Source organism: Calypte anna, chromosome 4 (genome assembly GCF_003957555.1).
Source record: "Calypte anna isolate BGI_N300 chromosome 4, bCalAnn1_v1.p, whole genome shotgun sequence".
Lineage (NCBI taxonomy): Eukaryota > Metazoa > Chordata > Aves > Apodiformes > Trochilidae > Calypte > Calypte anna.
In genome coordinates, this window is record NC_044247.1 from 9,699,755 (window position 1) to 9,716,695 (window position 16,941).

A 16,941-nucleotide genomic window follows, 5' to 3' on the forward strand; every position below is an offset into this window, starting at 1 on the left:
ATTTATTTATTGTGAATTCATTTATCGTGATTCTGAACTGATCCCTGCTGTAACATGAGCTGTAATTGTCCATAAAGTAGATTCTTTTCATGGACTCAAGACTTGCTTGGGTGTGACGTTGACTTGCAGCAAGTGTTTTCAAACTGTAATTAATAAATCAGCTAAAATCAGATTCAATCTATCAAACACCATAGAGCAGGGCATGTTTTCAAATGTATGCAGTTCAATCTTGATTCTCCATCTAAATGCTTAAGACTTTTCAAGAACTCCTGTAAACAAAATTTATTTTAATACGTCTTTTAATTTGTTTTAAAGTAAACTTTTTTACATTGAGTTTTTCTTAGTGTAATGATGAAAGTGGTTTAATAAAGATGTTGTCTGTATGGGCTTGTTAATTGTGTTTTATTCCTTTATAAGGCAAAAGATTTTGATCATCAATAGGACAAGTCAACCTCTGTCTGGTACAACAACAGTCTCTCAATAAGAAAGGACAGCGGGCCCCCTTGGTTTAACTTAATATGACATAGGAATGATAAGCGAGTAACTGTTTCCTTGCCTGATAATAATGGATTTTGTGATGTAGTGTCTAGTAGTACCAGAGGAGGTCCAGGAAGATATCAGTCCTGCTAATTTTCCTATGCTAACTCTACATCACCCTGAGGCTGTAGTGTTGTATAAACAAACTTAAAATGCTACTCTGCTGTTATTGCTTTGCCTGACAGAAACACTTTCTGTGTTATTAATTCCGATGCAGAACAACAGGGAAAAAATATGCTTACCACATGGTAGGGGTACAAAAAGTTCCTTCATGGAAGAGAATCGTCAGGGTTGCTGTTATTGTATTACTGTTCCAAATTATTTGACTGTTTCACAGCAGTCATTAAACAGATATTAATCAGAAAAAAAAATCAATGTTAATTAGAAAAAGTCAATTCACAAATGACCAGATTCTCTGGAAGGGGCAGTAAAAAGCTAATTGCTTTCAGAGCTGAACATTTCAGGAAATCTCGGTTTCTGAAACTGCCAGAGACTTAAAAAAAAGGAAGGAAGAACTATGATTTCTTGACAAATCTGAAAGTTCATTTGCCTAACTTATACTGGATTTTTCAGGAAGTTTCCTCAAGATTTTGAAAGAGGTTAAAATTCCCATGACATTTCTGGAATGCATTGTGATTCACAAAGGAAAAACGAGTTGACAAGTTGACTCCTGTTAGCTGTGATGCAAGGGGCAGTGCTTGTTTTAATAACAATATAGAAAGCATTATATCCAGCTGGGTCTGCTTAATTTCTAGGTTCATCCAGTAATCACATTTTCTTTAGGATGCCACGACCTTATTTAATTGAATTTTTCCAGGGTTTTGGGGTGTTTTGTTTGTTTTGTGTTCTGTTTTTTGATGTTTTTTTTTCTTTTCTACTCTAGTTCATAATGTGTCTGATAAAGTTAGCACTGGTTCTGATTGTAATGTAAAGATCTCCAAAAGAAAGTTGGTTAATAGTTCTGTTTAGAAAATACTGTGTTACACAAGATGCCTTCACTTCTTTGTACAAACTGATTTCTTCTATTCATTGAAATCCTTCTGTGATCAGTTCTGCAGTCTCCTCTGGTGTAACTTGTTTCCATAAATTTTCAGTTGCATTTTTTCATGGAACGTGATGCAATATTTGTTATTATCAGCACATCTGTAATTAGAATGAGGCTTCTAAGATTCTTTCAGTATTTTAAGTCCTTCAATAAAAATTAGATCTCTCTGGGTGGTACTCTGTCTGAAATGTTAAACTTTTTGTTTTGGTCAAGATTACAGCATCTCAGATCAAAGACCTACTGGTTAGCCTTCACAGCCTGATTTGTTTTTTTTTTTCCTTTCCCTTCCTCTAATCCTTAGGGTTTGTCTGCAGTGATGCAGACAGTTGTCTTCTGCATGCCAGGTGGATGGAAGCCAGTCCTTGGTCAAAAGCCATGTGACAGAATTACTGTGACTGTAAGATGAAGCTGCTATATCCCACCTCTTGTTTCAGGTAAGACAGATGTGTTTCTGTTAATTTATCTGGCAGCCTGTTCAGGGATTCAGAGAGCTTGAATTGCTTTTAAGAGTGGACTCCTGCTTTAGAGTTCTTATTCTGTTTCATTTTACTATTACTTTTTGAAAATGATGATTTTTTTTCTGAAAGAAATATTTTCCTGGGGGTTTATGTGTAACTCTTTCTTCTTTGAAAAACTACTATATATTTTATAATGGTGCTTTAAGAATGTTTCACTTTACTTGGAAAAGTACTAGTTGTGCTGCAGAGTACTGTCAGAAGATTGTGTTAGCCCAGCAGGTTCAGTCCAAGATGGATGGAGAGCTTAAGTTTTGATTGGATGAACATAACTTCTCAGCCACCATGGGCCAAAGACAGACTTTGATTTTTCCCATTATTAGGAACAGCAGAGCTCTATGTCTTCTGGCAATGACAAGTTTAGTTTCCTGCTTATAAAGTCAGATGCTTGATTATGTTGTGTTAAGTTAGAAATAGAAGGTAGGAAAGGTTTATGTGGAGAGAGAATAATCAGTGAGTAAAAATGCACAAGTCCATCCATATTTCTCTGACTTGCAGTGTGGGTAGGGTTAATCATCTACACAGCTCTGTCAAGGTAGGTTAGTTATGGTCATCATGCCATATCAGAGCAGAACAGACTTCCCTGTGTCATGGATAGACCACCTGGAATTTGTCCTGGCAGCAGTCTTTAACGTTGATTTTTAAAATACCAGTATCTTCAGAAGATAGATCTGAATGATGAGCAAATCTTAAAAAATGAAGTTACAAGATGAAATGACTGACACTGCCTTTGAAATAGTGGATTTTCTTTAGGGTTACCTTCAAAGAACAGATTTTTTCAGATAGGCTTTATGTAAAGTAGATACATCCTCAGTTATGAATTGAGAATAAAACAGCTTGTAAGTGGAGTTATCCTTTAAGTAGAACAATGAAGAGACACAAAGGAAAAATTAATTATAAGACAGAAATCTCTGACATCAGACAATATTCTGTACTATTGCTGTACCAAAATCAAATGCTTTCAAGAAATGAGCACAAAATAAAATATTCTACCATCTAGATGTTGATCTTCACTGATAATTAGTTTTTAATTTGAAATAATATCTCAGATTTTCATCATATTGATTTATCTAGTGCAAGCTTATGAAGATGGTAGAAAGTATTGACATGATAAAGCTTCTTATTGAAGAATGGTATCTAGATATCTTGCTGAGTTACTTGCAGGTCTTTAACATCAGAAAGAATGGAGAATGATGGTTTTCTTTGAAAAAGACACCACTTTTAAGTCCTTAGAATTTTCTTCTGAAATCAGATCTATGTAAGTGGACCCATATCGACACAAAATGTCATTATGCAACTAGGGCATAAAATCACATTAAACGGTCATTAGTAATAAGAATGGCTTGTTAAAAAATTTTACTGTGACGATCACATAATTGGGTCAATTTGAACTGTCTTGGAGGTTTGTTTTTTTGTTTTATTATTCTCCTCTGCTTCTGACACCCAAACCAAACCAAAACAAGCTCTTCAGTTTTGCCTTGTTAGGAATAGTTATTAGCTATTTTTATATTGTATGTCAGATGTATTCAGGTTTATATGAAGTACTAGATTCAAGCATAGATAAGAGCAAAGTGATAATGGCAGAAAAGTTTAGTAATGAGTTGAAATTAATATTTTGTAGGAAAAAAAATAAAAATACATCCCCTCCATCTCATTCATGCTAGCCAAGCACAAGGTGGAGTATGAGACTAAGCATCTGGATACATGGCTGAATTTCATACTGGAAGCCCATTTTCCATAATTAATTTTTGTTCTGTAATGATGCAGAAGTATTACAGCAAGGAAATTTTTTTTTTTCCAGTCCACAAAACATGCTATTTCCTCTGCTGTTTTTTTATGTTGTAAGATAGAATGAGTAATACCTCTCTGGTTTACCCTTTTCTCGCCATATTTGAGTGCTTTAGCATCAGTTTTGCACTTGTAGACATTCAGGTGCTTCGAGTAAAATGGATGTCGTTTCCATAGTATAGAGCAGCAGAGAATTAATATTTGGCCATTATTTAGGATGGAAATATTTCAGTTGTTGAGTCCTGCTTGTCACCGAAGGGCCTTCTCAACTTGAGGCCCTGTACCGCTGAATTAGATGGTTAAACCCTCCTGGGCTCTTAGAGGTACCCACAGCTGGCCCAAGGGACAGAATTCCCAGAACTGGGGTTGGTGGTTCTTATGTCCATCTTTTCCTTATGGTTTGTACCTCTGAGGCCATGTTTCCCTGACTCCTCATCTTGCTGACTGCTTCTCTGATGATGTATACTGCACCATGTCATCAGTGTGCTGTGAGACCCTATTATACTGCTATATATCATTAGAGACCCTTCTCTCAAGACAGGTTACTTTTATCATATCATTAAAATGATGGCTGGGAGGAACAGGCATCCCATAAAAGGAATCTAGATTTTTATGTTGGGGAGAAAAATATCCTAGTTTAAAGGTGAATTGGGGGGAAAAAAAAGGGCATACAATATGTGGGAGTTGTAATATAAATACATATTAAAAAATATTATTTATAATTTGTTTCTAGAAACAGTGCTTAGGTCATAAAAACAAAATCATCAAAGCAGAAAATGTTTATAACTGAGATTTTTAAGTATAAGACCTAATGTGCTGTGCTACAACTCAGTGAGTTATGACACAGGTGTGGCCAAGCTGCACAGAAATCAAGTCTGAGGTCCATTTTTAAAATTTAAGGGGAACAGTAAGATTTTTTCGAATCTTAAATAGTACAGTTCACATTATGAATCTGCCTACGATGAGATACTAGAGCTGTGTAACTTCCTGAGTGTCCTCAGAAATCAGACTTTTGAATGAGGACAAGCTTGAGAAGTTGAGTTCAGGGATAAAGCTGTGCCTTCTGCTCCTAAGAGTTTCCAAAACATATGGAAACTGTAAAGAACCTGTGCATTCACATTCAATTCCCAGTGAAGTTTGCAAGAAATGAACTGAATTAATCCAGGAACAAAGTTTGACTTGGAATGTTTGCTGTAACCTTGTTATTAAAACAGTCTTTTTTAGCTTGTTCTGTTACTGAGAAATTGTCAAATATATAACTATTAAGACCTTTCTAATGCAAATATTTTTGTTACATTTGTAACAAGGTGTTTTATCCTCCAAAAATAAAAAAGAGGACTGTGTTTGAAGGTCTGGAACGGGATGTTTTATTTCTTTCCACATCAGCAATGGCATGCTGCAGTGAATTAGGTTGCTGAAAGCTGCTTGTCCCTTCCCTGTTCCTCAGAACAGCACACAGGAAAGCATTTCTTTACTCTGTAATTGCAAACAGAAATGTTGACCTACAGATCAAAAGGTTAAAAACATGACTGCAACTACATAACACTAACATCCATCCTTAGATATTTTCTTTGTTTTAGGACTACTGAACACATTAAACCTCACTACTTTCCTATCATAACTAGACATTGGTTTATCTCCTGCATACATAGGATATGCATACATTTAGATTCAGTGAATCTAAAATACGTAATACAGGCAGAATGATTTTTTTTCCATCTCTTTCTCTGTGTTCTTGTAATGGTGCTGATATTTCTAAGGTAAAACCAAAAGAAATGTTTCTGTGCCTACAAAGTGTTGATGAAAGTGTTAGAAGTAGAACTGTTTGGATTCTTCTCAGATTCACTTTAAGGTTTTTTTTGTGTGTGTGTTGTAGCCTTTCCTTAATTCAGTTTTCCACTTTCTCAGAATATTTCCAGGCTTGCTTAAAAACAATAAATAATATGAATATTGGTTTACGTTTTGTACTAGCATTAGTTGTGTGATTCACTTGCTGTTGTTCCTGGTTTATAGAATGCATGCCAAGATAAAGGAGATTAAAACCTATCAAGGTAAAGGGAGTAGAGGGAGAAATGGTGTGATACTTTGAATTTGACAGATCAAAATATTCAAAACATACTTGAAATCAAATTCTGGATCTCTGAGCATCCCGTCTCTGGAATGGGTCAGATGCATGTACAAATATCCTGTTTTTTCTAGATTTGAATCATGACTTCATTATGATTTTTCTGTGTAAGGCTTTGACTGTGCTGTCATTTGGAGATTGTTTCCTATTTTACTGAATAACTTTCCAAGATAGTATTGATGACCTAAATGCTTTTTGTAGCTCTAGGAACTGATAGTAAACACAGGAAAGCTCAAGCAAATAGAAACTAATCCTGTTTGACAAAGACATAGCTTTTGTTGCAACACTTCTAGATAACTGAAAAACGCATTATTTTCTGATGTTGGATCCTTTTTGACATTGTGTTTTGTGATTCTGGAGCTTGGGTTAGATTATTGCCATTGCTCTTTTCTTTTTTGTGATCTGAATATGTAATTTCTGTCCCTGTTGAAGTATTCTTTATATGGGGAATAAAATTGGTATATATCTCTACTATCTGCTACAAGTGCAAATAAACACTGACAAGTGTGAAGGAGCAGGTAAGTGAAAGAGCTGAGACCTCTGCATAAAATCTGATTTTGCTATGTTTTTTTTTCTGACAGCCTTCCTTCTAAAACAAGGCATACAAATAAAGAACAAAATAAGTGATTAAACTTTTTTTGGGAGTATTCTTTCCCAAGAATGAGCAGAAGGTTAATTGTTGCTGTGATATAATTGTACAGATTGCAAGGTTACAATAGGACTACAGTTTACAAGATCATTGATCATTTCTAATTGATAGCATTTAATTTACTAATAGATTAGATTGCAACTTACTTAAAATTGTGGGTAAACCCCAAGAGCTGATATTTTTTTTAAAAGTAGAGAAGACACTTTGAGAGACAACCTTGAGAATCTGTGAGCCTAGAATTTGTCATGTGGTCGTAATAAATAACTCCTTCATCCCCCTGAGACCTTCTCAGAGGTGTGTTAAAAACAAAGTGTAATCTCGGGAGTAATTTAGAATACCAGTTATAATCTTAAGACTGAAAAATGTCATGGAGGGTTGGACAATGTGTAAGTAAAGGCAGATTTTTCTGGTGCTCTGTGCAAGCCTTAGTAATGGTACAGTAGAAATGGTTATGACAGAAGACAGAATCCTTTCATTACTGCTGTCTGATTTAGATTGCAATATAGTGAGCTGAATTTTTTTATAAATATCTCTAATACTACAGGGTGTTGCTTTTCAAAGTCACTGGGAGTGGCAAAGATAAATACTTCTTGAACAGTAGTTGGAGGTAGGATGATTTTGTCTTTAGGGTATTGCTATTTTTGGTGAATATTCTTGAATTCTATTCAAATACCTTGTTTAACTCTCTGACTTGGCTGTTTCAAGTAAGAAACTTGAACTTGGCTATTTCCTAGCAGCCTTCACAAACACTTGATTATGTTTTAGGATGAATGCTGGTTCATCCTCATAGCTTCCTTGTTAGAGCTGCTTTTTTTTCCTCATAAATGATTAAATACTTTTTTTTAGCCCCGACAAAGGAATAGAAAACTGCTTAAGCCTATTGAGGAAGTTTAACTTTTCATATTGCTTATGCACACATCTCTGATCCATGACTGGGTTTAATGCACATGGAACAGAAATAATGAATGAAATCAGTAATGATAGTTGTTACTTCATTGTTCTCAGACTTCAAATGGATGTGTTCTGTGTATTTACATGGCTGTGTATTTTTTAAACTCTGAATACTTGAACTTCATAGGATTTCTCATCACCCTGGCAGCAATAAAAAGCATGTGGTCCATGTGCTTCTTAGGCACAAGTGTTTCAAAGAGACATAAAACTGCAAATAGCTGAACAGCTGGCACTCAGCTAAGGGTGCCTGTACCCTTAGCATCAGTTTAGGTTTATTTTTATCATTTTCTGTGTTGCTTGCCATCTGGATTTAAACTGATGTTAAATATTTGGATATAGTTTCAAATCCTCTTATATATTCTAAACATCATATTACATGACCTATTAATTCTATCATTTCTGATAAATGTTATGCTTTTATTCAGATTATCACATTTTTATTTTGCCTGCTGTGAGTGTAGGGATTGGCCTTTTGTCTGATGACTTCATTAATTTATGTCACTTTAGAATTTGGACTCTGGTCAATTCGGAAGAAAGGAGACAATATCAGTGATATCAGTGTCCATTAACCTTATCTTAGAACTGTTTTTTTGGTTTTTTGCTTTTTTTTTTTTTTTAACCTGTGCTGTGAAGGCCTCAGTATTTCCTTGAATTTAATATTTCTGTGGAGTCTCATGGAATCTTTTTGGTAAAGAATATCTCACACATTCTCAGTATTCAGGGGCCAGGAGGTCTGCCATATTTCTCTGACCAGCAAGCCAGCAGAAGATACTTGTTGACTGACCCTGAGGGCAATAGGAGAAATGCTTGGAAAATCAGATTTTTTAACCTCTTGAACAAAACATATCTTCTCAACCTGAGAAGAGAAATACCATGACAAAAACAAATCTCAAAGGAAGACTTCTTTCTTTTTGGAATGTCTCAAGAGGTTTGTGTGAAATCCCCTATGTGCATTCTGGGAATGCCCCATATGGGATTTTCCAACTGCTTTCTATGAATTTCTCAAGAGCTTTCTATAAATAATTTTTTGGCCCGTTCTATGTATGCTACATATGGTTTCTAAGACTATTTTCTAATGCTTTCTAGGAACTCCACAAGTTTTTTCTATGATTTTTCTGCCTGCTTTTTGGAATACCTTAACTGGGTTTTAGAGATGTCACACCTTCTTTTTAGTTACCCCCCTTTATATTTTACTGTAATGCTTTCCAGTCCCAGCTGCTTTCTCGGGGCTTTCTGTAGTGTTTTTTAGCAATTCTAGAAACAGATGCAGAACCTCAGAAACTTGAAAAGTAATTTTTTTAGTAAATTACGATGTTCTGGGTACATTGGCTTGTCCCCTCTGTGTGACATGTTTTTTGTGCCCTGCATCTCATTTGCATCTTTTATATTCCAGGCTTGTCAGGACAATTATTTTCATGTGGTATAGGATTGTATACAGTGAGATTCCTGCCTTTCTGAGGTGTTGCCATTATGATTGTCATGAAGAGTTGGGTGGTAGTAGGGATGTAGAAGCCAAAGGGAGGAAAGCTGTGAATGTGTTATTTGAAGGAGTAGTATTGTATATGCTTGTAGCCAAAAAGGCTGCATTTTGGGTTAATGTGACACAAAAGCACAGTAACAGTGACAGAGAAATTGGCTTTAAGATGTGCGGGAAGAAACTTCTCTTTAAGTGTCCACCAGAAAGCAGTGTGAAATATTGGGTAGTTATTAGCTTATGTATAATTGTTTGAAACTATTCTGACATTTATGTGTATTCATTTTTCCCATGCAACAGCTTTGCAATTAAGTTTGAAGCCATTCAAAATTTGGAACTGTTATGGAACTTGTGGTGCTGAAATCAGGTGAATGTCTGATGGAGTAGGATAGTGCTGGTACTACCAATGTGATATAGTGTGATCCTGCTTTGAAGTTCTTTAGAGATGTACTAGGCTTTATTAAAAGGATTTCCTTCTATTACTGATCAGTCCTACAGTTCACACTACCCTCATGAATTTCTTTACTCATTAAGTGCTGAGCCACCTACATCTAAGCACTAATTAATGAAATTACTCTCCTGAGTCAGACACAAAAATATAAAAAAAAAAAAAAAATTAGAAGAGTGAGGGGCCAGGAATACAGACAGAACTGCACCTACTACAAGAACATGGATATTGAAAAGCCTATGAATCAGTGTGATAAAATCAAGGTGTGGGTGTTGTTTAAGGAAAAATGTTGACTTTCTTCTGTGCTGTGCTTCAGACATAACCTTAGTACAAAGGCATAAAAAATGAAATAAATTAATTCAGATATAAGTGTTTCTCTGAACTCCTTTCTTGACCCCATGCACATATCTCTGATCTTTAAATAATGTATGAGAGTTTGGTACTTTTGCTGGAACTGAACTGAAAATCTGGGAGAGTGGATCCTTTGAATATCTATGTGGGTTGTGGGGTGGGGTGGGGGAGTGATAAAAATTTCTTTACACAGCTTGATCCATATGCTTAGCACTCAAAGCTAAAGCTTGACTATTTAGCTTCTGCCCATATGCCAGCAGCCTATCATCATGTAAAGGGTTTCCAAGTAGTGTGAATGTAGCTAGCCAGAAGCTGCTTTGCTGGCCTATACTGCTGTGACTGTTTCAGTCATGATTCTCTCTACTTGCAGAGAAAAGGGTTTCGTTTGCAACAGATTTATGTTGGAATTTTGCTCTTTCTGTCCTGAGTGCTGTCAATTTTGGTTCCAACTCCCAGCTTGCCTACAGGACATGGTTGCTTTTTGGCGCTCCCACAGGATCTTATGTTTTTAAACTAGTATTGCACTCTCAATCAATTTTATGCATAATAGTAAAAGGGTGAGAAGTTTGAATGAGGAAGAGAAGCTAAGAGGATGTTGTCTTAGTCTGATTTTCTTGCATATTTTGGATAAAAAAATTTTGCTCAATAACCTTGCCCAAATGCCCATGTTGAGGAAACTGCACTGTTAAAAAATCTCTTCCATTTATCTCAGCAGGTGGCATTGTTACAGAAAAATAGAACCAGTGTAAGGGGGAAGTATCAAGAATCCCAGATTGTGTTTTGCTCAAATAGGTTAAAAAAAAATAATCAAACTTCCACAATAATATTATGTCTTCCAATACATTGTAATGCTCTGACTAGGGCGTTAGGAGGTAGAAGCTGCTAATAGTGATTAAAACAAAAATGAGAAATTGAAATACTGTGTCCAGATTTTTGCTGGTGCTGTACAAGTAAGGAGGGACAGAGTTAAAATCTAAATTTCATGTGTGGATTTTTTTTGCAAATGCCCTATCAGTGTACAAAATAAATTTAAGGCTGAGTGAACAAGAACTCTTGAGGTATAGACAGGATGATGCTGGCAGGGACTTGTGGATGGTGTCTGGCTCAGCCCTCTGCTTAGAGTAATGGCGATGCAGACGAATTGACTCAGGGTCATGTCTAGTCAAGGAGGGAAAAGGATGAAAACTTGTGTTCCTGTTTAAAAGATTACAGAATTCTGGACATCTGTAGTCTTGACTGAACTCTTGGGAGAGGAATCTGGCCATTACCAGTATTTGATTGCTTTGGCAGATGATTCTAGCAGAAGGCAGGAATTCTCTTGAAAGGCAGGCAGCATTTCCACCTATTGACCTTTTCTGACTACTTTAAGCCATGTGTATTAGCATAACAGAAACTTCTAATAACTGGAAATATCTGGAAGAATGTGTGGCACACTTTTAAGCATCAACTGTGTTGAGAACTTGCCTTTCACTGTGTTCTGCTAGAATTCAAGGTTTGACTGTTATAAAGTAGAAGAGAAGAAATACTAACTCTTGTTGCATTTGCACAGATTGCTCAAACATATTGGTGAATTCTTCTCTCAATATAATTGCTGAATTATATTCTTATTATAATTTCCCAGACACCAGATTTATCACCTTGGTGAATTTAGATTGCAACAACAAAACTCTTTCATAGTCAGTGAGTCCATAATGATGTCCAAAGAAAATCCAGTCAAGGTGTAAACAAGGATTCAACAGTGCTTAAGGGAGTTGACACAGCATGCATCTAGAGATTTTTGGATCCAATAAGTGCACTGAGGCATAATAAAGAAATTGATTATATTTTTTTTTAAATGTAGCCTTTGATCAAAGAACCCTTGTGATAGAACAGAGCCAGCAATTTTGCATCCCCTGTGTCAATGCTTTGATCTACAATAAGTAAATGCAAAAGAGAATCTGATGCCACATCACAAGTGCATCTGCTTGGTATCTTGAACTACAGGCCTGTTTGCAGACATCTGTCAGCTCCTGCTCTGATGCTCTGTCTGGCACTTCTCTGATGCTTCTTTGAAATAACATGCTCTTGGACATCATATGATGAATAGCAGAGTCATATGCCAACTACATAGCAGGCATCCCAATGACATTGCTTTGCTTTCTGTCACCCATAGTACTGAGGTATCTAGGTAGTTCTGGATTCCTCTCCATTTTATTTCCTTTCATAAAGACAATGTCTATGATGAACTCTGAACTTATGCCCAATTATTTTCTTTGTGTCCTGCTAACTCAAGGATATAAGAATATTCTGCTTTTCAAAGTAAATATTTGAGCACTGGAGCAGTCAAATAAGGTCAGCATTATACACACATCCATTCACTGGGTTTTAATCAGCTTTTGTTGTGAAAAGTAAAGGCAGAATTTCTGTAGGTTGTAGTTTTATGTGGCCTAACAAAGATCGAGAGGCATTCTCACATCTTCATGAACCAAAGTAGAACTTAAACAGATAAGTGGTTGGATATTCAGACCACTGTCTATAGATAAATCACTGGTGTGTAATTCATATAAATTTCCTTTCCAGTCAGTATAGAGAGGAGGACAATTTAGCAATCTTACATTATTCATACAATCTAACTTAGACATTTAAACTCTCTGAAAAGTTAAAGTGTGCAATAGAATTTCTAAGAAATGTTAATATGCAGGAGCTAACTGTACTACACTGCTGTGATGTGGAAGTGTCTGTAGCTTCTGAATTGTAATTGGCACTTTCTACAGGAGGAAGTTTAATTGAGACTGACTTTTAGTTAGCTTGAGAAAAAAAATAACCTAGAAAGCTCAATGTTGTTGTCATTCACCCCCTCCTCCATTTTACCTATGAGACCTATTTCTTTAGTGTTTGAGAGACATTTATTGCAGCAAAGTGTCTGAATGCATCGTTGTACATCTACTACAATATGTTTGCTGGTGTGAAAATGTATCAGTTCAGAAAACTCTAGCTGTGGTTAAGTAGTGTACAGTGGAGGTTTGGCTTCCATTGCCTCTCACAGCCTTATGCTTCTGGAGGTCATTAGTTTTCCATTGTTTTGTACTTTGATTTTTGGGTCAGATGTATCATAGGTAATAGTTTTCCTCATAGACCTGTTCATGGGAAAGTTCTAAAATGTTTTTAAGGTGTTTCTCATTACTCCCAAAGGCAGAAATTCTACTGTGGAAATGGATGGAGGATGCCAGAGTCATCTGAGGAAAAAAATTAAAACCAATCTGCTTTTATTATTTTTACCGTAATAGTATTTGTCTTATTCACCTTGCATGTTGGGAAATAATGCACAGATGTGACAGGTTGCAGATTCCTGCAAAGTACAGGAACATAATGATATTAAAAAATGCTCTCTTTGATAATTGTTATGTTTAGATTCAAGCCACAGACTGTGATTTTGATATTTTTGGTCATTAGTGGAGCAGATTAAAAACAAAACAAAACCATCCATCTGAGAAAGGTAATTAAATATTCTGTTTGATCTCGCAATTTCCTGGTTAACACCTCTACTTTGTGTTATTGATTTCTGTACATCACTGCATGGATAATAATGTTATAGTATAGAATAGAACAACCCTGAACAAAGTATGAAAACAGTATTTGATGTCTCTGTGAATGTTAAAAAGACTCCTTAGCTCCTAACATCCTGTCCGCCACCACCAAAAGAAATTTAAAAATAATAATCATGTCACTGAAAAGACATTTTTAAATCTGGTTTCATTAGAGTTTTCCAGCAAATTCAGTATTCCATATTGAAAATGAGTAAACTTGGAAAAAATTACTTTTTCTTTAGTAATTTGTATTTGAGTTTTCTGAGCATAAAACTTACTGGGTTTAAGGAATCAAAGAAACTGTAGAAAGAGTCTCTGGTCCCCTTAGGGATCACAGATGGTTGCACCAGATTCAGGAGCAGTGGTCTCTTTCTCTACCTTTGACTTAGCATGAAATTAAAAATAATCAGTGGATTTAAGTAAGGATCCCATATATCTGCAAATATTTTGGTATAACATGGATTAGCACAGGGTAGGGTGAGAAGGGGGAGACAGTCTCAGAGATAATGTTACTGTTCAGTTTTTTCTTTAGCAAATTAGTCAGATTATATTAAAGACTTATCAACAAACTATTGAACTGGCTTATATCTGTAAAATACAGTTTTACATGGAGATTAATCTTTCTGTTGTGTGTATGATATCAGAAGTGGAGTAATGTAAAAAAAAAAAAAAAAAAAAGACATACTTCAGATAGCATTTTTGCCAGCTGATTTGTTTCAGGGAATTTGGCTGAGGGATATGGTTCAGTATAGAAATAATACAGGGGCATAAACAGAAGTACAAAATAATGCTTGAAGTAATGCAGCTGAGATGCAATTTTACAAGTGACAGAAGGATAAAGCTAAAAAATAAACATTTATTCTAGTTTTGGAGCTAAAAAGGGACAATGTAATGATTCTTGACTATTCAGTATTTGGTATGAACAGCACAGAGTTGGTAAAAGCATGGAGAAAGAAGTCCGGTCCTAAAAAGTAGGTCCCCTTTAACATACTCTATAGGTAAATTGCTTTGCTCTGGAATACACTAAATATTGAAGCCTTAAATAAAAAGCAAAAGAGGCAAAACCAGCAACAAAACCCCTCAGCTTGTCAGTCATCCACTGAAGGGCATTGCATTTTTCTGAGGAGTGTTTTTGATTATGCGATCCCTGGACATTGAAAATATGTATTGAATGGTGGCCCTGATGGCAGGGAATGAGAAATTTCTATCTAGATGGATCACAGTAAGGCTTATCTGTCAATCTATGGATTCTGACAAAATGAAAAAGTGTGATTACATCTAGAGTTGATAAAAGAAAAGCTTAGTTTTTATAAAAATAAGCTGCTTCTGCATTTACTCAGCTGCAGATCTCAGGAGTTAGCATTGCAAACTATCCAACAAAGTCATTTATTCAGAATTATGGTTTTCAGGACTCTGTGGGACAGTTTTGAGAGGTTTGAATGTCACAATATTTATTTAAGGCCCTTAAAGCTCATTTATGTCTTAACTCTTTTCTGAGTGGAGAAATAAAGTTGAGTTAAAAGCAGTTTATGAATGATGCCATGTCTTAGAAGTATTAGACCTGCAAGAAAAAAAGACAACTAAGACTTGAGATACTTCAGTGTGGGGAATACTTCCAGGAAAAATGACAACTGAAACATTATGAGCAAGTAATAAATCAAACACATACTTATTTGAAGTCCTGTAGAATTTTTTATTATTATTTGAGTAAGGAAACTGAAAACAAGCATAGAAAGTCCCCATTCTTTGGACAAGTCACAGCAAGTCACAGGCAGTTTAAAGAAGTAACCTGCAATTCATAGGAAATGTAGTGCTAGAATGATAATAAAGTCATTATAAAGAGAAATATAAAAGAATCCACAAGATCCTTCATTAAAAAAGTAGTTTTCACCATTTTTATACTGAACTGACTTGTTTTTCTGTAACAGAAGAGGGTTTAGAAATTTGATAAAGTCACTCTTTTTTCGAGTGGGGGCTGAGGAAAGCTCTCAAAGTCTTTGTCATTCCTATATATAGCAAGGACTCTTTCCTTCCCCTTCCAGCTGTTTGTTTCTGTGAGCATTGCCATATACTGAAAATTTTGACAAAATCTAGGCAAGTAAAACAAGTCTATAAAAGTAACATTGACTGAGACACATGCAGAGCTACTCACTGCTCAAATAAGTGCTGTAAGATCTCAAATATGTATTGCTTAGAACATTTCCATCTTCCAAGTTTTCGTTGATGATTTTTAAAGAGGGATGTGGCAGAAAGGGGTGGGGAAATGAGGTGAATGGCAGGTAATGTGATATATGGCAGATTTGCAGGTATTCATTGCCTTCCAAAAAACATAAAAGAATAATTTTGGAATTATAGCTGACATTGCATACTGAGTTTCTTCCTATAGTCAGTGAGAATCTAATGGGGATAAGATTTACATTGAAAATATTGTAATAGATGCTTACTGGATGACTATATTTTGAGCTCCTGTGTTAAGTGAAATAGTTTATAATAGTGCTACAAAATTTACAACAGAATTATAGTAGAATCTAGCTAATTAAGATGTTTGTCTTCATATGATTTCTTATTATTCACTGAGTCTTTTTCCCATTAGTCTGCAATAGAACAGCTCTGCAACATTTCATCAATTGAATGTAATTCTTTGTAATAGCTTAACTGTTTCTAGATTTATCACTGAAATGAAAAAATCCTACACTTCCAAACTGAAGAAATTATAAAAGGAAATGAATGAAGATCCTTTCTTCTGCATCTTTCATCTTATGAATCTGTATTGTTAATAATGCCATACATTAATTGCACATGACTTCATCTTTTCTTCAGTGAGGATAAGAAGTTGCAACTATTGTGTAGTGGCTCCATAACCAGCTGTTCAGGTCAATGTCCTCTCTAAAGATGTTCAATTCCAAATAGTGATTGCAATAGCACTTTAAAAATACTCCATACTAGCAGTGTAATAGCACAAGATCCAGCAATTCTGAAATCTAAGTGTTGTAATATATTGTATAGAATGCTAAGCAACTAACAAGCACATCTTTGAACTCTGCATTCAATTGGATCACACCTCTGAGGAGTTTACAACTCCTTATGACCACCGTTACAGAGCAGTATAATGTAGAGGGAAAAGTTGTAATTCAGTTTTATCCTCTGACTGATGGGACAATAATCCCATTGTGTGGTTTCTTGAAGTCAGAGACAGTGTTAAATTCTTGAGTAGATTAGCTTAGAAACCAGAGTGATGTCTAGGCAACAGGAGGCAAACAATTTGTGCTGCTGATATGCCTCAAGGCAATTTATTTTGACCTTTTTTTATGTTCCGCAGAGTAGAAATAAGACTAAAACTTGACTAAGTGTTGACTGCTGCACTTCATAAGTAACAGCACTCTGTTACTGGTACTGCCGACTGTTTTTCTCTTAAATACACCTGCTTAGGTCCAAAAAAATTAAAATATCCTAATAAAATAACTTTAAAAATATGTATAACCAGTGCAAGAT